Source organism: Epinephelus fuscoguttatus, linkage group LG21 (genome assembly GCF_011397635.1).
Source record: "Epinephelus fuscoguttatus linkage group LG21, E.fuscoguttatus.final_Chr_v1".
In the NCBI taxonomy this organism is placed as follows: Eukaryota; Metazoa; Chordata; class Actinopteri; order Perciformes; family Serranidae; genus Epinephelus; species Epinephelus fuscoguttatus.
In genome coordinates, this window is record NC_064772.1 from 33293400 (window position 1) to 33320351 (window position 26952).

Here is a 26952-nt window from a genome sequence, read left to right on the forward strand (position 1 = left end):
ACTTTTTAAAAATAGAAGCTACAAAGTGATTTACAGGAAGTGATAGAAGAGACAGCGAAGACAGTACATGACAAGACACAAAAAGGTGTAGAATCAGGAGAGAACAAAGGAAAGCACATGGATTTTTTAAAGATGGTTGCCAATCTGTGATCACCTTTAGTTCACAGTTCAGAAATCTCTGCCTTGATGAAACTAGGCCCTCCCTTAAGTCTCATCGTAACTATAGAATGGTTAGCCCGTGTATGTCAAGGAGTAAAGCTTTGAGTTCAGTCCTATAGGTGACAAGGAACAAGTGGAGAGGAGATAAAACTGGAGTGATGTGAGATCTACACCGAGCTTTAGTAAAAGCCTTTCTGCAGAGCCTGAGTTAGAGAAGATGTACAGACAGAGGCAGGTGGATCAAGGTGTTAGCTGGCATCAGACTGAAAACAGCCCAGTGCTGAAACAGAGCAGGAGGGTTAGGGTTACGACGCAGCAATGTAGGAATGGAAATCACTCCAAAATCATACTACACAAACAAACTACAAACTTTTTATTATATGATTCTAAAAGAGCATTACTAGTGTTCTTTGTCTGAGTAAGACACGTGGGATACGCTGGTGTTATTTGGGTTTTAGGAGCATTCCTTGGACAGGGATAAAGCACATTCAGAACATGCATCTGTGTCATTTAGGGTTTTTATTTTCCCGCAATTTCTGACACTCGTGCCTCTGTGTCTCGTGTCTCTTGCCTGTTTACAATCAGCTCACCAGCAGTTTGCAAAGCTGTGAAGTAGACATGCCTGCCCTAAAACGAAAAGCCCACATTCCTGGTTGAGAGGAGAAACACACCTACTTTCACACATATCTGGATACACAAATATCCCAATGTCGACTTTTCAAGAAGGTGGCTAAAGGAATGAAATTCAAACAACTCCAATGCCTGTAGGAAACTGAACAAAATCTTGTTTTGACACGATGCTGCAAAATGGCACAAGCAGCCCCAACTGTTCCAATATTCTATATTTTGACTAGGGAGGCACCAATCCGTTATCTGGATCGAAAATTGGCCCCGATAGCAACAAAATAGATGGATTGGGTATCGGAATATGTAACCTATACCTGAGGCGATCCTTTCCTTTTAAATCTATTGCGACGTGAGCTACGTCATACGTCATGGAGCAAAGGAGAGAATCTGCTGTGTGGAGGTATTTCACACTATTTCAACTGCTGTTGCACAATTGTTTATTTTTGTTAAGAATAAATAGTTCATCATTGCATTAATCTGTTTCATCTTGTTTCATTTTATCTCAGGAAAGAACTGCATAGTCATCAATGCCTGATGCCTCTAGTCTTTTCTGTTCTACATGTAAAGGTATATAGCTTTTTAGGTCAGCCATGGTATCAGATCAGTATCGGCTGATACTCAAAGCCACAGCATCGGGATCGGTATCGAAACTGAAAAAGCTGGATCGGTGCATTTCTAATTATGACATGATAAACGAAGAGTTTGCACAGCTGCCTGTGAATCGGAATATTACTATATAATGACGAAAACTCTGTGTGTGTGTGTGTGTCTGTTCCATGTTTTCCTCCTCACTGACTTGGTCAATCCATGTGAAATTTGGCACAGTGGTAGAGGGTCATGGGAGGATGCCAATGAAGCAATATTACATCAGTTGACCAAAGGGGGGCGCTATAGCAACCAATTGAAATGTCAAACTTTGAATGGGCATATCTCATGCCCCGTATGTCGTAGAGACAAGAACCCATAACTTCCGCTTATATAGATTGTCCGCCATTTTGAATTTTTTGAAAAACACTTCAAATGGATCTCTTCCTAGGAAGTTTGAGCGATCTGCATGAAACTGGGTGAACATAATCTAGGGACCAATATCTAAAGTTCCCTCTTGGCAAAAGTTGGAAAACTTATTAAAACTGAGCTTCTATAAGGCAGTGACTAACTATCTGCTGTTCAACGTGCTACCTCAACTACTAATGTACAGTTTCAGCCCACTAACTATCCCACTATTGGCAATGGTCTGAGATTTCCTATGACCTGTATCCCAAACACACACCACGTGAAACTGTACGTGGGCAACTGTGCACTCAATGGGTATGAAATAGTAGAATATTCATTTTCATTATCTGAGTCAACAGATTAGTAGGAATTCTCTGTCTTTTTTCACAATAAGGCCAAAAACTGAATATTCTGTGCATGTAAACCTAGTTACTGAAATACAGTCCAGGGATCAAAGTGACAGAATCAGATCCCCAAACCCCGCACAAGACTTTACAACACTCATAGACAAAAACTTAAAAGTTACCACCCTTTGTCGCAACAATTGCGAAGTAAATGAAGTCATCTACCAGAAATGTGTGCCTGGATATATATATATATGAACGGCCAACATAGCACCTGGCCTGATGATGTTGCCCCTGTCTGTGATCCTCTCTAATAGATAGAAATTAATTCTGGTGAAATGTGTCCATCCACCTGACACGTACTGATATGTACACTTGAAATTTTGACAGGGCTCATGTTGCAGAGATTGAACCTGTGACTTTTCTGTGGCGGATCTATGCTGCCATGAATCATGCTTATGATTGCAACACAAAGGTTGGTTAAAGTGAAGATGATAAGTGTGAGGAAGGAAGCAGAATATGCAAAATGAAAAGCTGAGAGGAAGTGAAAGTGGAGATAAGATACAGGCTGCTGTCAAGTGTTGATAAGGTGCATGAAGCAAACTCAATGAGCAGCACTAGACGACTAAAGAAGAGGGTTACTAAATAATAAACACTTTGGGTTGAGACCATGGATCAAAATGTTATTCCACATTATAATTTTTTGAAACACTTGACTGGACTCGCTGCAGTTTTCCTTTCTGACTCAACAACAGCTCTCCACAGTCAACACAATAAACTTAATCACAACCGTGGCCCCGCGGTGTCAGCGCACACACACTTCAAAGACAGTTTCAGAAGTGGTCTTTGAAAACTTGGCAGCATCCGAAGGTCACTCCACAAAAGCCAGAAAGCTACGTTACCATGGCTACGGCTCAAAGCATTTAACACTCTGAAAAATATTTTGGGGTTTGGGAGAAGAGCGGCGTCTCTGAGAGCAGTGCCAGCTTTGTGTGTCTCTGGAGGAGATCCAGCTCCAAACATTCTGTAGAACACAGAGCAGATAAACGGCCAAGCAGAAGAGAGGGAGGTACCAGAGGCTGTGCCAGCACCACACCTCTCCCCTCTGTTTGCCACAGGTGAGGAATGTGGGTGGGGGGGGGCGCACTTCAGTCAGAGGATTTGAACTGTTCTCAGGACACAGATGGGACTTCCTGCCGCTCTTGGAATAACAGGAATATTTTTCACAGAAATTATTATTTAATATCCTGCACACATGCGGCAGCAGAGGAAAGGATTCAGCGGGGTCCTGCTGTTTTCAGTTAGCTTCACCCACTGGTTCTTTGTCTCAGTCCAACACACAGCAAGTGCTCGAGCATGGAGGCAAACCGCTGAGAGATGATGGTTTGGCTGAACTCGACTTCAGACTCATCGGTTACAACCAGAATGGAGCCAGTGTGCTGCAGCTCTAATTGGATTTTTAGGGAATAATGTGGTGTAGATCAAGTCTAAATGCAGATGATTGAGTGTGGCCTGAGTGTGAGGCAGGGGTCACATCCATTTAGATTCCACTCAGGCCAGAATAACTAAACTGCAGCCGCTAGAGAAGTAATTAACAAGCTTCAACGTCCACTTTGACAGAAGTTTAACCAAAACATTTTCCTGACGTCTCCACTTTCCTTCAGACAGTCAGTTAACAAACATTTAGGACAGAGCAGAGTGTGCACACCGCCTGTTACTGTGCAGAGGAACACAGGCCCACTGTTGACATGCATACTGTACATGTCATAGTCATTTTACAATATATTATTTATGCTGTCTTTACAGGGAGTTTGTCTTGAACTGTACTTTAAGAGGGTGTTTAGCTATTTAGTGTTGCACCACCATAAAGTTAGGAGATGGCGAGAGACAGACGTAAAGATGAATGGTTAAAACAAAACTTAACGTTATTCTGACTTATGGATTAAGCTCCAAAAATCTTTAAACATGACATTAAACACTGAAAACTGACAACAGTATCAATATCATGTGCAATATTACTTTTTAAATATCATGTGTCAATATTACTTTTTTGAATATCACATGCAATATTATTTTACGATTACATGTGCAATTTTATTTTTAAATATCATGTGCACTATCATTTTTTACTAGCATGTGCAATACTATTTTTTTTAAATATCTGCAATATTATTTTTTAATATCATGAGCAATATTATTTTTAAAATATCACGTGCAATATTTTTTTTTAAATATCACGTGCAATATTATTTTAAGAATATCTTGTGCAATATTATTTTTTAAATATCACGCGCAATATTATTTTTTAATATCATGTGCAATATTATTTTTTAAATATCACGTGCAATATTATTTTTTAAATACCACTTGCAATATTATTTTAAGAATATCTTGTGCAATATTATTTTTTAAATATCACGCGCAATATTATTTTTTAATATCATGTGCAATATTATTTTTAAATATCACGTGCAATATTATTTTTAAAATATCTTGTGCAATATTATTTTTTAAATATCTTGTGCAATATTATTTTTTAAATATCTTGTGCAATATTATTTTTTAAAATATCTTGTGCAATATTATTTTTTAAATATATTGTGCAATATTATTTTTTAATTATCTTGTGCAATATTATTTTTTAAATATCTTGTGCAATATTATTTTTAAAATATCTTGTGCAATATTATTTTTTAAAATATCTTGTGCAATATTATTTTTTAAATATATTGTGCAATATTATTTTTTAAATATCTTGTGCAATATTATTTTTAAAATATCATGTGCAATATTATTTTTTAAAATATCTTGTGCAATATAATTTTTTGAATATCATGTGCAATATTATTTTTTAATATCATGTACAAAAAATATTTTTTAAATTTCATGTACAATGTTATTTTTCAAATATCATATGCAATATTATTTTTTAAATATCTTGTGCAATATTATTTTTAATATCACGTGCAATATTATTTTTTAAATATCACGTGCAATATTATTTTTTAAATATCTTGTGCAATATTATTTTTTAATACCATGTGCAATATTATTATTTTTTTTATATTTTCAATATTGTTTTTTAAAATATACTGTACAATATTAGTTTTTAAATACCATGTGCAATATTATTTTTTAAATATCACGTGCAGTATTATTTTTTAAATAATATGCGCAATATTATTTTTAAATATCGTACAATATTTCTTTTCAAATATTATGTGCATTTTTTCTTTTTAAATATTATTGTCACTGTCTGATCATATCTTCTGAGAGATAATATACCTCAGCATGGTTTTTCATTCTGGCTGCACTGTTTTTTCCCTCAGACTTGACAAAGCTCCCTCCAGAGCTACACAAGTCATTATACAACTGTTTCCACACAGTCGTACTCCCTGTATCACATAAATGGACTTTAATGTGTCAAACCTGTGGAGCGCCGCTTTAACACACACACACGTACACACAAAGACACAAGGGAAGAAGCTAAATAGAACCTGACCCATATCAACATGATATATGCTAGTGGCATGGCTACAAACAAATACCTGAGACACAGACCTCCAGGGAGGCAATGCCAGAAATCAGATCCAAACATGACACAACAGTCAGACCCAGTCTGAGATGAGCCCTGCTTAAAGGTTCCCTGTGCAGGTTTGGATCTGTGGTGGCACTATGGAGCAGCTTTCATGAGGTGGTCCCTGTTTATTTGTCTTGTCAGCACACGAGGACAATATGTCACACTCTCCCACTATAGGTGGCCAACATGCAGCAGTGCACCAACAATGGTAGAGAAGAAGAAGACTACTCGCAGGTACACATGGATGTAAACGATGTGGGACTTGAAATACTAAATAAGGAAGGAAATGCATTCAACACAAGGATACAGTTGATTTTGTTTACACCGACTGCAAAAGTAGCTTTGTTTGCTTACAAGAAAACACCTTTACACCTTTAATTAGACAGGTAATTAAACTCGGCCAATCTCGGTTTGAAGATCAAGTCTCAGTTTAATGTTACAACATCTAAAATATACAGAAACATTTTGTACAAGGATGTTTTAAACCTGGATTTAAAGATCTAAATTCACAAGAACTGTGACCAAGACTGAGCAACAACAGACACTCTGCTCATAGAGACAGTTTCTGAATGACGTCAAACATTAACAATCAAAAAATACACTGACACAGCTATACAGCACCCAGGCTCCAGCACCATACCTTTAAAAATCTTAGTATAGAGACAAAAAGATGACTAACTGCTCCCTTGAAACTGAGCAAACCCAAAATAGACGTGATGTCAGGAGACAATGGCTGCCCTCTTTTGCAAAAATGCACTGTTCTGTCACAGACAGAGACGCCTTATGCAACGTGCACCATATGCTGCGAGAGAAGTCCAACACATGCCTGGAATAGCAGAGGACAGCAAAGGCACTTTCCTCCATTAAATGTTTAATTGAACTCAACATCAAGTGTTTTACTGGCAGGCTGCGGCCCGTCCGTATCTGCTAGTTTCAGACGGGCAAACTTTTGTTAGCACCTTATTAATGCTACCTGGAATTCAATTTAACGGTTTCAACAGAACAAAGCTGGCAGAGCCCGCCGGCATCTGATGGGAAGTTCTCCAGCTAGAAATGGACACTTCGAAATTAATTGTTACGGGACGTGAAGTCCAGACACAAGAGAGGACGCAGTGCAAAGACGCCTGACACGGTGAAAACATATTTTCAGACAAACAAATTCCACATATCATCATGTCTCTATCAGGTCCCTATCTGATCTGTCACCTTGTATCCAGGGCTGCACACAAACACCTCGTCATCATCCTCCCCGGCTCTCCTGTAACCTCTGAACACACTGAATGCACGACGCATGGTGATGCACGGCGGCCATCAAGTGTGACAGGCTGCCACTGACCCCTGCAGCTTCACCTCCCTCCAATACAGACACAGGCTCCCTTCTCCCTCCGTCCTTCTGGCTGCGTAACGGTCCAGTGGAAGGTACGAGGGAATTTGAGACAGACTGTGACAGAAGCAAAGAAGGAACCAGATCTCTCTAACTCACAAACACGCAGCGCAGCCACACAAACACATCTGACACAACAGGAAATGGCACTGAAAAAGCCAGAGCTTCCTCTATCAGAGCGCGTTTCTGTGTGTTTGAGTCAACTGGGCACTGACAGACGTGTTGACAGACAGACGGGCAGTTCGGAGGGGCTGGGCTCTATATTTAACCTGACTGCTACACTCACCACACCACAGCAGAGACACTCGGCGTGTTCGAGGAAAGATAACACGGCTGATCACTGCTGCGCCTTGGCCTCGTCCTGCTCTCATCTTTCATCTGAACAAACGAGTGCTAAGGAGATGATCGCTTGCGCAACAGTGTGTTAGTGGAGTCGTTGCCTGGTTTGAAAAGCAAAACAAAGATTAAGACAGAGCTGCGGAGGGAGACGGCAAGAGGAAGGAAGAGAGAAAGGGATGTAGCAGAAAAAGATAAGCCACCTGTCAGAGCTGAGATGTGGTTTGTTAGTGGAAATCATACTGTAAAGAGAAGCTGCTGGTGTCTGTTATCAGATTCAATATGTCCCTGAATATGTAGCAACTCATCTTTAATATAACTACGATCTGTTAACAACACAGCGCTTATTATTGTCTTTGAAACATGTTTTACAGACATTACATATGATTTTTGGTTCTATATTTGTCATTTTTAATCATTGATTAGAAGTTTAAGAGGCTTTTATTATGATATCTATACTAAAAATCTAGATATAAAGGGATGGTGTTCACTCAGGTGCTCTGTGTGTTGGGTATACTCAGGATGGCAGCCGATATACAACAGAAGGTTTGTGTATAGAAAGCATTTGTTTATGGGCTTTTATTACAGACTTTTTCAGTAATTACAGAATTGTACTTCTTACCCATGTCTTTATTTTTCCGACCAAAGGCCAACTGCGGACACTTCAGTGAAACGAATCAATCATCCCCCATGTTCTATGATAGTGTGCAAACTATCGAGTCTTTTGGCAACTGCAGACCAGGTTTTAGGTCTGTGTACTTCGCAGCCATTCGTTTTTCGTTTCGAAATAACAGATTGAAACACGGAAAACCAACCATCATCCGTTTTTTTGTTTTGAAATGACCAAACAAAAAAGGAAAAAAACGACCCGTCTCCCGTTTTTTTATTTGATAATAAAGAAAAGAAAAACGGAAAACGAATCGTTATCCATTATCCGATTTAATTAACCCTGTGGGAAACTCCTCTCTTCTATGTGACCAGTAAGTTACATTCATGTGGTGTCGGAATAATCGGAAAAATGACTTTCCGACTGGGAAAATACACATGAACGCCCGCTCATGTCGGGAAAAACAACTCTGAGATAATTTTCGGAACAGGAAACGGGAGACGAATTGTTTTTTACCTTTTTTGTTTGGTCATTTCAAAACAAAAAACGGATAATGGTTGGTTTTCCGTGTTTCATTTTGTTATTTCGAAACGAAAAACGAATGTCCGCGAAGTACACAGACCGTTTGACTTGACATGTGTTGTACCCCAATCATATAAAACTTGTAGAAAGGCCTCCTGCACACTGTCTAACTTGCAAAAATAATGATTTTAATGCTGCTGCAACATTTCGGTGACTACTAGTGATGGCCAAATGAAGCCTCGTGAAGCATTTTCTTTATTTTCTGAGCCCACTAGATGGCGCTTTTTGTTCAACGAAAGGTTGAAAGCTTCACTGAGTTGCCATTCTTTGAGCCTCTCTCTTGAAACCACGAGCGCCATCTAGTGGGCTCAGAAAATAAAGAAAATGCTTCATGAGGCTTCATTTGGCCATCACTAGTGGCTACACCTTCACCAGGAAAACAGTTTTGTAACAAAGAGAAGACATCCTTTGTACAAGTTTTATCCTTCTCATCCCTCTCCTGCGCGCCTGTTTGAAAATAGATCTGCAAAGTATTCCTTCGTTTTGTACCCTAATGATAAGATGTGACATGACGCTGTGACTTCCTATCTTTTTAACATCCTCAGGTGAGCTGTGACGTCAGCTACCTCAGTGGTGAAAGGTGAGCTGTCTGTAGATGCATGCTTCCCTCGTTGTGGTGATACGGTTGACGAGTGTAGTTCAGTTGAAAAAATTATTCCTTCATTAAACTGCTCATGACAAGTTCTGTTGATTATCCTGATTTCTGGAAAGAGACGTTGAGTATTTTTTGGCACTTTGGGCACTTTGGTTTGGACCATTTGTTTTACCATCACGTATGTTTCTTCATACATTCATACGTTTGAATAACACCAGGCAGGTGGGGCAGAAAAAGTTGGGGGTCCTTGAAAAGTCATTGAAAAGTTTTAAAAATTTGTCTGTTAATGGCGTCCTTCAGCTGAGCTGTAACATTAGCTAGCTCAGTGGTGCTAGGTGAGCTAGCAGGAGGAGCGTTTGGCCTTGTCGTCGAGCTAGTTTGCTGTGTCTGTCATGTACTTGTCCATTATTCACTCACTCTACAGCAGGAAACATCACTTCAAATTTAAAAACTCTGTGCTGGAAATTCACTGTACTTCAAAATAACGTGTATTTTTTTTTTTTTTACAAACTTCAGATGTCTTTTTCAAAACGGATCCCTGGCATTCTGTACAGTTCCTCCTAACACTGACTAACACCAGCAGATACAGGTATCTCTACCTTTTCCACCTTTCTATCTGTGGTCAGTGGAGATGAATCCTCCTGTCCGACAGTGAATCTCTCCTCACTTCACTCTCGTAGGCAGATCCCTGGCTAGTCTGAAGTGAATGAGATGTGGCAGAGAGCTGCAAGGCAGGGGATCGAGACCCAGGGTCTGTGACAGGTAATTAAAAAAATAAAGGACCTGAGGGGGCGGGAAGAGGAGAGAGGTGTGTATGAGGGATGGATGGAGTGAGAGATAGAGGGCAGGAGAGAGGGAGGGATGTGCTGCTGAATGCAGAGCAGTCTCCGCAGCAGCAGCAGCAGCAGCAGCAGCAGCAGGCTGTCTGCACGGCCATGATAAATGACTTTCAGACTACAGGCCAGTACAGTATAGAATCCCCACAAACTGCATTAGGATGCATTATGCAGCCTGGAGAGTGTGTAGGCACACCCAGCATGGAAATGTGTGATTAATTCAACTCGGGGGTCTAATGGAGTGTGTGAAGGCAGAGGAGAACAGACGCAAAGGCAAAAGAACTGATTAGAATTGGCTTGCTAATGGAGCCATATAAGATTATGCTCTGCTGCGTGAACACACAGCTCACTGTAGCCGCTGTATTTATAACCATGTTGGGAATACAACGCTTCCCTCCCCCTCCTCCAGTCGATCCAGTCTCCTGTCCCACTGCGCTTGTACAATCACTAGAAAATACCAGTGCCTCACACCATAAATTATTCTGTGTGTAAAGAAGCGCAGGTCGGCGTGAGGGCAGCAGGACTGTGGCGCTGTAGTTGCACCCCGAGTCCACTAGGTGTCTCTCTCGTGTTGGGAGGGAGCACAGGGAGCAGGGGCGCTGGTGAGTGGGTGGGAGTCTCCATCAAATGCATCTGGCCATGAGGAGAGTAGCGTGAGGGGGAGGGCTTTCTCTGGGTGCACACATGGCAGCCCACTCTGCAGCATCTCCACGCTGCACTCTGAGACATTAGTAGTATCTGTGCAGCAGTGTGCACACGCCCGAACACGCAGCACAGAGGCAGCTGTAAGGCTTCATTCTGTTTTGTTATCTTGGACACATTCAGTCATCTTTCTGCAGTTGATTCAGAATCTGCTGCTTATTCACAACGCTGCTGCTGCTGCTGCTGCTGCTGCTGCTGCCAGCATCCTGACAGAGACAAAGAAAGTAGAACACATTACATCAGTTCTCCAGACCTCACGCTGGCTCCTAGTGTGTCACTATACAGAAAATCTTAATGCTTGCACTGTATATAAATCACCCCTGAGATACTTCACTGATCTGCTGGTACAATCTGAAACTGCCGAGCCTCTAACGGCTTCAGTATGCTTGAAATTAAGTCATACGACATATGATCTGACCACAAATAAATGGGCACGATTCACAGTGAAAGCCTGATCCTGGCTGCAACACACCTCTCTCCAAAAACATGTCTTGTGCTTGTCTTTGTAGTCTCTTATGAAATCAACTGTGCAAACTGTTGAGCTGAGATGACAATAACAGCGCACACTTTCAAACAGGCACTCGTGCTGTTGCACTTGGTTGTGTACATAAAGAGAAACAGAGAAAGTGGTGTGAGAAATAAAAATGAGGGCGGGGGAGAGAAGTTTAAACCCTGCTTAGCGCGCATTGACGGTATCTATTTTTCATATCTTTATACCTTCCTGACATTTCACGAGGTATATGGTGTGACGGTATCAGTCCCCCACCATAGTTTCAGCTGGGCGATGTGTTCAGGCATTCTGTACGCTCTCTTAGCTTTTTTAGTCAAATAAATAAGTAAAATAAACTCACAAAATGTCGAGAAAGGAAAATTCTTGCACCTATTTTCCTCATTAAGAAGAAAAACATAACTGTGCACCCTCTGAACGTCACCTGACTGTAACGTGCTTGATTTTCTTGTTAACCCTTTGAAACCTGAGCAAATTGGCTTGATTTATTTTTAAAAACATGGGAAAAAGGCAATGAGCAGTGAAAGAAGAAATGGCCCAAAAAATGAACAAAACAAAAAAAAAGAAAAGAAGAAATTTTGTGGAAAAAATGAAACCTGGAAATAGTGTTTAAAAATTATAATAATTATAACATAATTTAATTATAATAATTTGATTTATAATTTAGAATAATTCATGATTATAATTTTATTTTATTATAACATAAAAATAATAATAATAATAATAATAATTAAAAATATTGTTTTTTTTCTCTAGCTTTCCTATTTTTTTTTTTTTAAATAATTTTCTTTTTTTTTTTGCAATTTGTGACATTTCTTACCAAGTTGCCAATACTTGCGAAAGGTGTCTGAAAGCAGCACCTGTCAGTGATGTCACTCCAGGTCTCAAAGGGTTAACTCATCAAGAAACATTCAAACTCGAAATGTATCTTTTATCTTTTTTTAATTCCTTTTTAAGCTAGTGTGAGTTGTGCTGAATAAATAGCTTGTCAAACACATGCTGAAACATTAGTCGAAGCTGAACACACACAGATTTAATCTAAAGGTGACCACACTTCATGTTAAAGGCTGTAGACATGAATGAATAAAGAAAACCAGGACATGTGTGACTCCCACAGTGACACTATCACAGTAGTGACGCTAAAATCATGATTCTGTGTTTGGTTCAAAAAGGTCTTCCTGTCTCCCGTCACAGATGGCGCCTGCATCAATGTCACACCTCAGAGCGTGTGTGCGTTTCCCCTAACCACGTTACATAATGTGATTGTGTAATTGAATTAGCAGGTTAAAGGAAGTGTGGTGGGCTGGTGGGGGAGAGGTGGCGCAGTGACTGACGGAGCCGTATCCGTGGCCATGGCGACGCTCAGCCAATCAGGTGGTCACGCAGAGGAGTGTTTGAAGATGGACCGCGGGGTTAGAGGGGAGGGTGGCGGGGCACGCCACCTCCGAGCTAACGCATCAATCCACTCTGCTCCCTCTGTTCTTTTGTCCTCGGTCCTCTCATCTTCCTCCGCTGACCTCCTCCCACCTCCTTCATCTCTCACTCCTCTTTTCTCCGCAAACACTCCCTGCCCTTTCCCTCCACTGCATCCTCTCATAATCATGCACCAAACCTCTTCGGCCATTCTTCCTCTCTCTGCCACCTTCAGGGCTCAGCCAACGCCCCGCTGCTCCCCCCACCCTGTATGATGCTGATCATGATGCTCGTGTCCATATGACCAGATTAACCTACATTTCCACCTCGCTGGGTGTCAGACCCCATTCGCCCGCTCCCCCATCATCACATTCGTGGCATTTCACAAGCAAAGACGCCCCCCATCTCTCTTCACAGGCAGGCTGACACAGAAATATATCAACATGAACACAGGAGCAGATGCTTACAATCACACACACACACACACACACACACACACACCGCTCCTTACTTCTCTTAGCAACCACCATCAGCTCTGTACAGTAGTTCAGAAAGGCACGGTGTTTAAAAAAGACCTGATATTCAGCTCGGGTAAAAAAAAGACTGCATAGTGAGTGTGGGCAGAAAAAAAATGTTAATGGAATTGGAATATTGACTTCACTCACGAATGCAACTCACACACACGCTCGTCAGCAAAACACGGCCCGGGTGTGTGAGTGAAAGCACAACATTTTTTTTTAGAGAAACCTTGAGATGAAAGTGAGTCAGCATCTTTCCTCTCATCAGGATGACGACAGCTACTTTCATTTCATGGATCAGAGGATTCGGCGAGGCTCGCAACCTGACAGAGACGCTGGCAATTAACCTTTTGGTCTTGAGCTGATAGTGCTCGGCTAAAATGTCAGTTTGTGTCCGTGGAAATACACCCCGCTTCTGATAAAGCCCTGGTAGCTCGGCGGAGAATAACTGGTCTAATAGACACTGCTGCTGCTGCTGCTTGGATACTGCAGACAAAGAAGCTCCAAGGCTGCAGTAAAGGGCACTTTACTAGATTAGAGAACAAAATGGTTTAATCGTGTAGAAAACAAGCTGCCACTGACAGCTGACGTGGAGCTTTTCTGTCAAAATGATCTGATTTACATAATTTCAGAAACCTTTTCCAAACTCAGAGGCTTGTTCAAACATCTCTGCTGTCTTCATGTCGTGTGTGTGAGGAACAGAAGGGGTGCACTGCCTCTCCAATCAGATTCTCCTCTTGAAATGTTAATGAGCGAGGGAGAGGGCGGATTTTTCGAGGACGGGGGAAGCCTGCAGTCTCATGTGCATATGGGGAGACGCTGTCATTGGCCAAAAACCAGTCTGTCGTACTGGGCCGCAGATTCTGCAGTATGAGTGCCAGTAAGTGAGCTTAACTAGAGCGAGGGAATCAAACAATTCGTATCTGGGACAACACATCCATGGTTATTTTATAGGCACCCAATGGATCACAGGGTTTGGCTTCTATTTGGGGCTAAACTCGACTCGGAGCGTGAAAGCAAACACCCGACGAGCCAGAACCAGCCAGACATCTCCTTTTTAGTCCAGCTCCTCTCTTTAAAGCATATGGAGACATTCCTTAAGCATTTAAGTGTCTGTGTGTCTGTGTGTTAGAAGATGCACACTTGCAAGACACAAAATCAGAGGCCATGTTTCTGCATATGCTGCTTAATGTCAGCGTGCATGATATGATTTGTGTAACAAGCAGCTTGAGGTGCCGCCACCTGCGTCCCTGCAGCACCTGGGCGTGCTTTGTCTCGGTGTCACTGCGTCCCCTCGTGTGCGGTTCTCTCCTTCCTCGGAATAGTCATCAGATCAGTTCAGCCTGGGCACACACAGCTCCTAACGGCCTGCTCACACCACAGAGTGGCACAGAGAAATTAGTCCACGCCTCTGAGAAATTATTTGGTCCTTTAAGCTTGGTGATGTGGTGATTATACACACGAGCTGGCTGGGCTGCCAACAGTAAATCACAGGAGCATCGCTTCTCTCTAATTTCTCTCTACGGTTCTGTTTACTTCCCTCTGGCATGTCCATCATTGAACCAGGGCTGCAGCGGTATCCTGTGAAACCGTCTACTGTGGTTTGAAAATTGATGGTTAATCTCACCTGCACACACATCTCCTTTCACCCTCAACTGCCTGTCAGACTTATCACATATACTTCTGTTAAAAAATGATTTTAAGTTTTAATCATAATGAAGCTTTTGTTCATCCAAAGGAAAACTTCTGTCTTCAGTCTTATAAGGGTTATTGTAACTGATAATAAAAACATATAATAATGATGAAAAAACTGGATACCGTGATATTTTCTGAGCTGGTTATCGTACCATGAAAATCTCATACTTTTGCAGCCCTACCCTGCACACGCTGGGTCTTTAGCAGCAGGTCCGTGACCCCTTGGAGGGCCTCAGAGTTACTGCAGGGGGGCAGCCAAATCTATATATCTATATATTTGATAATTTAATCAAAGTTTTTCAGGGTTGTTTTCTTCAAAAATTAAAATATGTCTGAAAATACACAGTCCATGGATCCATCACATTATTAACAAAGATAATTTTGGTCTATTCATTCATCTACATTCAACATTTAATTTAATTTCCAGTCACAACACTAATGAAAGGCTAAATGTTACCCATAAATCCTTCCCTGCAAACATGTGAAAAATCACTGCGCAGCACCTGTCCATAACGGTGATGTAATCTAGTAAGTTAACATTTACATTTTATTAAAAGATTCACTCTGAGTCACTCTGGCAATCAGTAATGATGCTCATTACCCATGCTGTTGGAGCCGAGCTGCACCAATCACATCGGTGTATCTGATATAGGCAGGCCAGAGGCGAGCTAGACAGATGACGACAGCGCTGTGACAACGAAGTCTGGAATCAGTCAGTAAACATTGCAAGATGGCTACGGATGAACACCAGTTGTTTGAAACAGCTTTGGCCGCTACAATGAACGAGTTAGACTTGGCTTTTTCTCTAAAAGAGGAACAGAAGACGGCGCTCGAGTCTTTCCTTTGCAAGAAGGATGTTTTTGCTGTTTTGCTGACCGGATAAGACAAGAGTCTAATCTACCAGTTAGCTCTGCTGGTAGCTAAGCGTATACACCACCCCGTGTATTGTTCTGATTGGTTGCAGTGTTATCCAATTGCGTGCAGTGATATTTACAAATGCATGTTTGGTGACGCCCCTCAAGTTGGGCCATTTTCATTACTCATGGCCAGACCCTAAATCTGTCTAGATTTGGGTCTGGATTTTCAGGCTACTCAGAAACCACCAGCGTAGGTGCAACAGGTGAAGCTATTGGAACTAGCCATGGGACAACTGCTACTGACTGCAGCTACAGGCAGTTTAAATAAGAGAAGACCAGAAAATAGTCAGAGAGTTATCCCAAATGCAACTTCATTTCACACAATGTATGCAGTAGTGGGTCCCTGCTCTGTCTCTTTGAACCTTGGTCTAAAAGACGTTGAAGCCCCCTGCTGTGCACCATTTTGTTCTCTCCATGCTAACAAGCTTGCTAATAGTCAATTGGCAAACTTGTTAGCTTAGCTCAGTTGCTAACAGGATAACAAGTTCACGATGTTTATTCAAAAGAAGTATCTGTACAATCGCCTTCTGCCTCACAACCGTCTAAAACAATTCTGCATTTGTGGAACAGTTTTTACTCCAACATTAGTAGGTTAACTAAAAGTGAATAGTGCAACCAGGCCCGCAGGAAGTGAGCCGCACTTTGAAGCCAATGTGACATAGTGGCCAGACGTCAACCTCTGGGTCCCTCACGTGAAGCCATGGGGCCCAAAAAACTTTATCCTGTACTTTTAAATTGACAAAGAGACATCTGTGAATCAGTGGATACATTTGTTTGAGCATGAAATGACTCTTTTCACTATACGGATTTGGTCCATTCAGTTTGATGACATTTCAAAAGTCTAGAAGAGACACATGATGAAATCATCTGATCCCCATTTAAGTTAGCAGAGGGCTAAACTGGAAGTAGCTAAACTAACCAGAAGAAGTTAGCCACTCGTCAATGATGCAGAGGATCCAGGTAATCTGACACCTGGGAACATTTTTGGCTTCATGAGCAACTGAGTAACTTTCATATGTATGAGCAGGGTCAATGCTGCATCCAGTTTCCTTTATATATCCATAGCTACCTCCATTTTGAACTCTCTAGCTCTCCATCCCTTCAAAAGTCAGCAGTATGAAGGTGGCTTGCTATTGGTCAGTGGCGCAAATTAGCACATCAAACTCCACCAAAGTTTGATGCAAAACTTTAATGTAGATTTAAGTTAATCCTAAACTAAATTCACCTTCAAACTTTACCATTTCTAATGCTGGTGAGACACTGAGCCTTTCCTCTGAGAAACACTGAGAAAAAGCAGTGTGTGGGTGAAACAGAGACAAAGAGACAGCATGTGCACATGTGCATGCTATGCAGAGACAGACTCCTACGTTCCTCTCCTCGGGGGGGTCAGAGGCCACAGATCCACACAGCAGGAGTGACTCTCAGACCCCCAGCAGTCTGTCCAGGTCTCCCACCCCTCCTCCTCCTCCTGACCTCCTCTTTCTCTTCACATTGCGCAAACGCTGGACTCAGATGCACCACTTCTTTAAAGCTGCACAACGGTCGCGAGCCAGCGTCTGTGCTCTGTGATCAAAGTGTGAGACAGACAGCCAGGCTTGTGGGACGAGATGACAGAGCAGCTCTGCAATCTGTTACCCATACAACCATCCAATAAATAGGAAGAACAGGATGTGATGGATTCTGCGTGCACTCCTGAGAGAGAGGACAGAACGGGAAGGGGCCTGATAAATGAATTCTGGCTGCAGAAGTCAAACGACCTGCCAGCGCCCTGACAGCATCAATTTGTTCTGTTTAGTCGCGAACAGGTTTGGGGGGGAAAAATATCGACGACGCACCGAAGGAAAATTCAATTTCTTTAATGGAAGCGGCACTGCCAAATCTCTCTCTTATTACTCATTTTGAGTGGTCTACGCCGAACAAAGACGCTGTGTTCAAACTCACTGCCATCAGGCTTTCTCCCACTGCAAGGCCAAAACAAACAGAGGGTCCGCTCTGTGCCGACACCACCAAACATTACACATTAGATTCTGACATTTGAGACCAGTAACACTTGGTTAATTGATGCCAATACAGGCTGTGTTCAGGTGCAACAACTACAGCAATGTCATGTTCAGGGCATGAAAAGAGCAGCACCCGGGCTACACATGTGACACAGACATTTCCAGCTGGCGTCTGATCCGTCCACCCGTGGCTCTGGCTATTAACAGAACAGCAGACAGTGCCGCTGTATTTTAAGAACAATTTTGCTTCCAGAATTATTATTTCTTGGTGGCAGGGAGCACATGGCTGAAACAGAGATTTAGCAGCATTCCTGTGTGGCTGACAGCCGACAGCTAAACCCTGGGTTAATGACTAATCCTGCCCTCATGCCTTCAGCGTGATTGGTTCAAGCTAATTACACTAGCTGCCTTTACTGGGTGCTGAATGGCTGGTCGAGGAGGTGGGGCGGAGGTAAAAGCTGTGAGGACCTGTACAGTGGTGGCTGGAGCTGCAATGATTAATCAATAGAAACAACTACTGAATGAATCACCAACTAATTTAATAACTATTGATCAGTTTGGGTAATTTTTTAAGAAATAAAATTGCTGCTTCTTAAGTTTTCTGGTTTCTTTACTGGACATCATCTTTGGAAAACACTGATTGACAATTGTTTTTTAGCATTTTCTGGTATTTTTTTTAGACCAAACAACCGATTGATTAATCAAGAAAATCAACAATGAAAATAACTGAGTTGCGGCTCTAGTGGCGGCCCTTAAGATGCCGCAAACACGTGCTTGATTATTCATTCATTCACTTTCCGTTACCATTTATCCTGTTAGGGGTCACGGGTGAGAGGCAGGGTTCACCCTGGACAGGTCACCAGACTATCACAGGGTGTTAAGCTGCTGGTAAAACAAAACAAGGAATCTGAAGATACCAAATGGCAATCTATGAAATTGTGATGTTATTTTGAACATTTTCTAAACTGCATGGTTAATAAATTAATAAAGGAAATGGCCTGAAGCTTCAAAGATTTATTGGGAATACAATAATTGTCAGTTGCAGCCTTACTTCATGGGTCCACTCAATTCCTACAATCTGAAACCTGACTTGGATCTTGAGCTGGGCTGGGCTGGGCCGGGTCCGATTAGCATGCAGTCTAGTTTGGTTGGGTACGGTCATGGTTATTTTTTATTGCAACAAAATGTCTCTAGTGGACTAAAAAAGTAACTGATGTTATTATTCTAGTAATTTGTATATGTAATAATGTAATTTGTATAATGAAAATTTAGGGGTAGCCTCTCGCTCAGTGCGTAGAGTGTCCGCCCCATGTACGCTGGTCCTCTGCAGCAGTTCAGGTTCAATTCCAACCTGCGGTCCTTTGCTGCGTGTCATTCCTATCCTGCCTCCCACCCTTCCTGTCACTCTCTAGCTGCCCTGTAATATAGGCAATAAAAGCCCCAAAAATAGTCTTAAAAAATCTATACTTGGCATCCGTGTAACGATACCATATTGCCTCACAAAAATATTGCGATACTATGCTGTATCTATTTTACCTTTTAAAGGAGCTATATGTAAGAAATCTAAAGCAAATAGTCCTAAAATCCTCCTAATATATCACAGAGACTAATGAATAATTTTAACATACTGTTCTCACCGACAACAACAGTACAGCCAGAATATTCGCATTTTAAAAAAAATTCCAGTCTACAAATCATGTTTATGTTTTGAATTTGTGTTTTGGCCTGTTGCGCCACCCACCGCCGTCTACCAATCATGCAGTCAGTAGAGTCTCAGTGTCAGTTACAGTTACGACTGAGCTACAGTGGCTGACGGTGCGACTAAACCCAAACGACCTTGTTATGATTCCCAAAACGCCAAGACAAAACTCGAGGCAAAGCGAGGGTCTATATATGAGATGCTTGTGAACGGTGGAGACGGTTGAAAGCAGAGAAGAATTTGAAATCGGATGTCAAAGTGGCTACTCTTCTCCTCGACAGGTAAGCTTTAGCCAAAGTTGGCTAACTAGCATCATAGCTAGATGGGGATGGACATTTCGAATACTTTCAACTGTTATTCATTTTCGATCATACATTGTAGCCCATGTGCAGGTGGGTCATCGACCCGACTGATGTTTTTAAGAAACAAACGTTAGCAGCACGGCAAGCAGCATTAGCAGTGTCCCGGTACATAGCATTAGCATCCGGCTCCTCCTCAGCTGTATCCTGGCAGCAGCGTTAGCAGCAGAGAAGCCAGACTTGTTCAAACGGTCTGCTGGAAAACCGAAGATCAATGACGCAGTGACGCGGCCCTGCCACGGCAGCCGCCCGTGGGTAAACAAATCAGTCTCCAGCGTGCTGCTGTCCAGCAACCTCGAATCTGCAAGGGAGGGGGGGGCGGACATGACTCACGGCGGTATTTTGAATTTGAGTGCAGTAACCATTTTGGCCACATTCTTACATACAGCGCCTTTAACTAGTGAAGCTTTGCGCTGCAACAAGTGTTGGTGGTTCTCCTCAGTTTATATCTGCTACAGGGGATCGCATTTTGATCGGGTTTATTATCCTCGGGTCTATTTGGAGTCTGAATCTGACTGAATTTATGCACATTCAAGTGGGTTTTACTCTGATTTATGCTTCAAGGCATTTCACATTGGACACTAAAAATTAGTGATGGCCAAATGAAGCCTCATGAAGCCTTTTCCTTAATTTCTGAGCCCACTAGATGGCACTGATAGTTTAAAGAGAGAGGCTCAAAGAATGGCAATTCAGTGAAGCTTTCAACCTTTTGTTGAACAAAAAGCGCCATCTAGTGGGCTCAGAAAATAAAGAAAATGCTTCATGAGGCTTCATTTGGCCATCACTACTAAAAATCATGGATGAAGGTGAGGTTGTTCTCTGCCCTGTAAAAAACACAACCTCTCTTATTTCCATGACACCAAAATCTAAAATAACTGGTTGGTTTGAGCCGAGGCAACGCAAATATTATATTAGTTTTACAATTAGGCTATGTGGGCTACAACAGGGACAGCATCACACCAAAGCTAGTTCATGGAGTCATCAAAAGCAGACATGTTTCCACTTGTGGATGAATGACATCATGGTCTGATACAGAGAGGCAACGAGCAGAAAAATTCATCTTTCCCTCATCATGTAGAACAAAGCGTCACTGTGTCTTCACCAGAAGCCTCCACGGGTCCAACCCACATGCAGTGTTTCGCTGGTTATTAATTCAGCGTGAAAGCCTATTAGCTGCACATATCAGTTCTCAGAAGCATCAGCGGAGACAGACAGGTCTCGCTGCACACAGAGGACAAGTCTCAGTCCTGCCCAGAGACACTTCTAAATCTAGTTTTGGTTTGAGCTCAAAACTTACTATTTCCAGTATGACATAATCTGACACTGGATGCAAAGTGCCCAACTGAACACATCACCAGCAGCACAAACTATATCATAAAGGCACATAATCACACTTTGTGACAGCTCATTATAGTCTGGATCCAGTGAATATTGGACAAACCTGCAGCAGCTCCCTCTCTCTGTCTTTAGCTGTGGCCTGGGAGGCAGCTGGCTGTGGTTTAGAGGAGGTTATTAATATTCCCTCAAATCTTGCCGCTAATCTGCTCTGTTTATGTGGAAACAGATAGAGACTCTCAGAGGGTTTCGGAGAGCTGGAGGAGGCCAGAGGAGGAAGACGGGGGTGATTTCCTTCTGCTCACCACAGAATCTCATTTTAATCGTGATGATAACATCTTACATCAACAGATAAGCTAAATATTCAGAGGAAGGGAAGTTACAGAACTTTGTACAGGACGAAAATAAATAGTCACCTGAACATTACAGCCATATTGATGGTAATAGTTGATCATTAATCTGCTGAACAGCCTCCACTTTCTGGTTTACTGGTGTTTCAGACTTTGGAACCTGACTGACAGGAACTGTTCCCATTCAGACACAAGAGCAGAAGTGAGGTCCAACACTCATGTTGGTTCACAAGGCCCAGCTTGAAGCAGGCGTCCCAATTCATCCCAAAGGTGTAAGATGGGGTGCACGCCAGTTTTCTTGCACCAAACGGTGAAACCATTTCCCGGCGACCCTGGCTTTGTACACCAGGGCACTCTCATGTTAAGAGCTGCGATGCAACAACAGTCGATTAATCGATATGTGGGCTGCTCTTGATTTCAGTTATTTAGCTTGTTATATTCTAATCTGTTTAGATTTGTTTAAAGTTTTATTTTTGTTGGGGCGTCAGTAGCTTAGTGGATAGTGCCGGCACCCCATGTATAGAGGTGATGCCTTGCTGTAGCAGTTGTGAGTTCGACTCCGGCTTGCAACCCTTTGCTGCATGTCATCCCCCCACTTCACACTCTTCACTCTGTCCTGTCCATTAAAGCAAAAAAAAAAAGCCCAAAAAATAATCTTTAAAAAAAAAAAGTTTTATTTTCGTTGACTGATTTGATCGAGGTGAGCATGGTGAACAGTGGGAATATTCGTGTTTAATATTAAGTTTATTGATGAAAAAGGGGTTAGGATTTGATATGTATTCATTTCTCCTTACTCCTCTCCTTACTCCTTTTGGGACAAAAAATAATTATGTTGTTTACAGAATATATTTGCAGGGTATTCTTGCTTTGTTTTCTTACTCATATTTTTTTATTTCTAACATTTTTTCCGGGTAAACAACTGGCAGTTAATTACAGTTGATATGAGATATGTGAAATCATCACACTTGTTGATTTTTAAGCAAGTAGCAGTAACGTTGTAAGGTATATAGTTAAAAACTGTGGTCTGACCTATCTGATGTTTCTGCTGAGCTTATTTTCTAATGCATTTATTTATAGGCGCCTTTCAAGACACTCAAGACAGAGAAAATGACAGCAGATTAAAAAGTCAACAGAATAAAGTAACTTTTTATAAAAAAAAATAAAATAAAATAACATGACAACAATGTAGTTTTTATTTACTGTGTTGCTTTGCTAGCATCTGTGATAAACCAAATCCACAAGCTTGGAAACTAAGCAATATGCTGCTGCAGACAGAGACGCAGCTAAATGTATTTTACCCACCTAAAAAACAGTATTAGTGCAGGCTGTATTTGAATATTTGCTCCACTTTACCTTACACAATAAAGAATCAATGCCTCGGTAGTCTGGCGGCTTTGATATAACAGCTTCAAGTATCTGCTAGAAAAAGGCTGTCTGACGGCAAAGTCAAGTGGTGAAAATGTTCTAAATATATTGCACATTTAAGCTGATACTGATTTGTCTTGGTGGGTTTTGTTTTAGGTGGCTAAAAACTAAATAATTGAGGCAGTGTTCGCTCAGCGCCGTTTGATTTTATGTACATGACACAAGGTTTTTCCACCCGGATATTAATGTAAATAAATGCTGTGATTGGTTCTGTAAAAAAATAAATTAAAATAATAATAAAAAACCTTGTTCCAGTTTCTTTGATTTAAATATTTGCCAGCAAAAAACTGTCTATTATTCAAACAAAACAGGGCGAAGACGTCGCCTTTGCCTCTGGACATTAATCACCATTTTATGAAAATTAATCAAGAAACTAACTGGCAGATTAAACTATAATGGAAATAATAGTTGCAGCCATTGTCATGGAAACAGGAAAGGGCCGAGCCCAAACTGTTGGTAAAAACTGAAAGAAGACTATGGTTTGAAACATCATTGCATGCTGTAGCATTAACATTTCCCTTTATGATGAGCATTAGATAATTATCGTCTGTTAACGGTTATATTCCACGTCTGCCTTCTAATATCCACTCTTGTCCAATCAGTAAGACTCAATTTCAATCACTATCTGCTGTGTGTCATTGCTTTCCATACTCCGCTTCATTGTGTTAATATCAGTGTGTCTACCAGTTCGTGTGCACGTGCACCACCAACTGTTTTCTTTTTATAGTGGATCTGACTGGCACATGAACAAGAGGTCACTTCCACTCTGCAGCACAATAAATCTGGAACGTTCACACTCCTGCACATATTCTCCTCAAGCTGCCCAGTTAGCCCAGTCTCTGTTCTCTTCAAACATCAATGAGACTTCTGTGAGCCTTCGGCTTTCAGAGAGGAGGAGAATTTATGCACGGCTACATATTCCTCTTTAAACATGTGCAACACACACACACACACACACACACACACTCTGTGTGTCTAATAAAACCACTAAAAGCACCTAAGGGTCATTAAAGGGAGAATATCACTTATAGCGGGAACTTCCTGTTTTAGTGGACTGGCTTACAGAAGGCACAGATTACATGTATTCTGTGTTGGGCTAATGAATTAATGACTGCTGTAAACACGATGCTAATATCATTACATCTCCTGCAGCACTGCGAGTGTGTGTGCCTCTGTCATCTGCAGCGACTTAAGATCAAATTAGTCACATTTCTGTGAATCCTGAGCAGCTGAGAAGAAAATAACAGGATGTGTCATACGCAGTCAGTGCCAGCCTGATTACATGGCAGTCTGAACTAAAACCAACATCACATTTCAAGCTGGTATCAGCTCCAAAAATGTGAATAAACATGAGAATGAGACTAATAAATCAGTAAATAAAACTGAAACAAGCAGTGTTAGTCTGCTGGTGCCAGGAAAGTGCAAGCATGCTTCCTTCCTCCATCCTGATCTCAGGATCCAGAGACTTCCCCAGTGCAGACACATCAGCACATCACGCTGGGACTGGGACAAAAACAGATCAGGTTACTGTCTCCGCAGTGCAAACGCCACATATATCAAGAGTGGACTGCAGCAGAGCCGAGGTATCAACATGTTAGATAGCAGGGACGTCCCAGTACCCGGTGACATTTCTCCACTGCTGATAACCATTTCACAGATTACTGAACCTGCGTTTGTGCTGATAGCGCTCTGATTACATGTGTTCCTTCTGCAGAACAGAGCAGACTGTGTCAATCAGTTTGGAGACAGTGACGGATTAAAACACTCTTTATTGATTCACACTAGAGAAATGTCTTATTACCCTCTGCAGGGAGGTCAAAGTTCAGAGTTGTGTGGTAGATGCTCCGTCTTACTCAAGGACACTATGAAGGAGTGGGTTCTTGTTGGCGTGAGGGTTTAATTCAGCCTTGCAAAGTCTCCTTCACTGGTCTACGATACTGCTGCCTTAAATCTGAGATTGCATAATATTTACCTATACGCTTTGGTTTGAATGCACACAGTAGCTCAATTTAAATCTATCTAAATATAAGTAAGCTTTGTAGCAAGAATAGCAAAAAGATTACATTCAATTTGAGGCATTAGACGGTAAAGAATACAGTATACTGGGAAAGTCTTAAGCACCTGTTATGAACAAGGATTTGCTACAGTGACCCCCTATAGATAATCACGCCTGAGCCTAACAGCTTATGACAGACACCGTGGTGAAAGGCGTCAAAAATAAAACACAAATGTACATCTAACAAAAAATGTACTGGTGGTGTGTATTCCTGACAGGTTCCACTGCTTGACATGTTGTTGGCAAAGTGAAAACAGAGAGGACACCGACTCTAATTAAGAAAACAATCTTGGGATCTCATTCGTAAAACAACGTGTAGGATCCATTCTAAAAATGCACAAACGGACACAATCCCCCCCCAAAAAATCGACAATTTCTACAATCAGGCTTCCACCTCACCGTCTACAAAATGTTCGTAAGCATGGGTCAAAGTTACTCCCATTAAGTGTGTTTTTAAACATCACAACTTTTGCGTGGGAAGCAGCGTACGCCTCTTTCAGACCTCGATTGGTGCCTGTGTATAAATGAGACCCCAGGTCACAGAGGGTGATGCATACTAGTCATTCATTACAGCCCCTTTTACAGTGAGATATTTGCCGAATGTTGGGCTGATTTGTCGGCAAGCTGCGAGTGTTTACACACACACAGCCGGATTGGCAAGTTGATCTGAGGTGCCCAATTTTCCACCTCGTAGGGAAGTCATATTGGCGGAACCTTTTTGGTTTAAACAGACCAAGGCGGCCTTCCGCCACGAGAGGGGCTGCTGATGACTTGTGGGAGGAGCTGTTGATGACGCCACACGTGCGACCCACTGGCGGTGGATAAACAGGAAACAGCTGATAGCAGGAATTAGCGAGCAGCTAGTAGCAAGAGGGAAACACAAACCTGACAGACACTGTAAAGATGAGCAACTGGGGAGACAAGGAATTGCGTGCCCTCCTTGTTCTCGCAAACGAAGAGGCCATTAACCGTCACATGACGGGGACGGTGAGGGACGGGCCGACTTACAAGAGAATCGCCGCCTGACTAGGCGCAGCTTCCCTCCCACGTCACTGTTTACGTCACACGCTGAGCTACACGTTTTGTTACTTGCTCACGCCCCCCATTGCCCTGAAAAAGGCACATTCTGTATAAACAAAAGTAGGCAGGCGGCATTTTGCTGCACTCCCTGATTTTGTTTTTATACTGCCAATGCTGAAAAAAGACTGATTGGGCTTTCCTGCAAATTTATACAATTCCTGTTTAAAAAGGGCTTATTTCTCTTAGTGCAGTTTGGGGGTTTCATCCTAAATTTTTGCAGGAGAAAAAGCAGATTTACGTGTCATTACTGAAGCCCAAAAATGCTCATGTCTTTGTAGCTAACTAACTAACAAATTGGCTAATATTACATTGTTATTGCGGATTTGTGCATGACACTCAAACAGTTCAAACTGACTGAGTAAGTAGGAGCACAGGTTGCTAACGTTAGCCTACATAGCACCGCTAGTGGCCTGGTAATGCATAGTGTTCTTTTTTATTTGGTGACTTGTTTGATGAACTGAGTGTGAAACTCAAGTTGTGAGCAATCATGAGCGTCCATGCTTTCCTATCTCTGTCAGATAAAAGTCAAATGTCATTGTGATAATATGATTATTGCCATAGTCGTGTGTGTTTACACAGATGACGAATAGCCTACTGATAATGTATCAGGGTCTTGAAGGATTGTCCCATTTCATAGGGGAACATTTCAACAACTACCCTTTGGAACTCTGTTCCGAGGGGCAAATAAGGACACTTGGAAATGAGGGGTCAAAATAAGGAATGGAACTGGGCCTAAGTCAATCTGTTTTGTATTTGACACAGTCTTATTGGTACTAATCAGTGACTGGGGCTGCAACTTCTTTAGGTGCCATTAATTCACCTTCGTTGCCAAGATTCATTTCAGGTGTGGAC

At 41.8% G+C, this 26952-nt stretch overlaps 1 protein-coding gene across 7 annotated transcripts in view; it reads right to left on the minus strand.

Moving 5' to 3' along the window:
• arhgap12b (Rho GTPase activating protein 12b) overlaps positions 1-26952 on the minus strand; it is an 83387-nt gene that overhangs the window by 19568 nt on the left and 36867 nt on the right. The window lies entirely within an intron of this gene.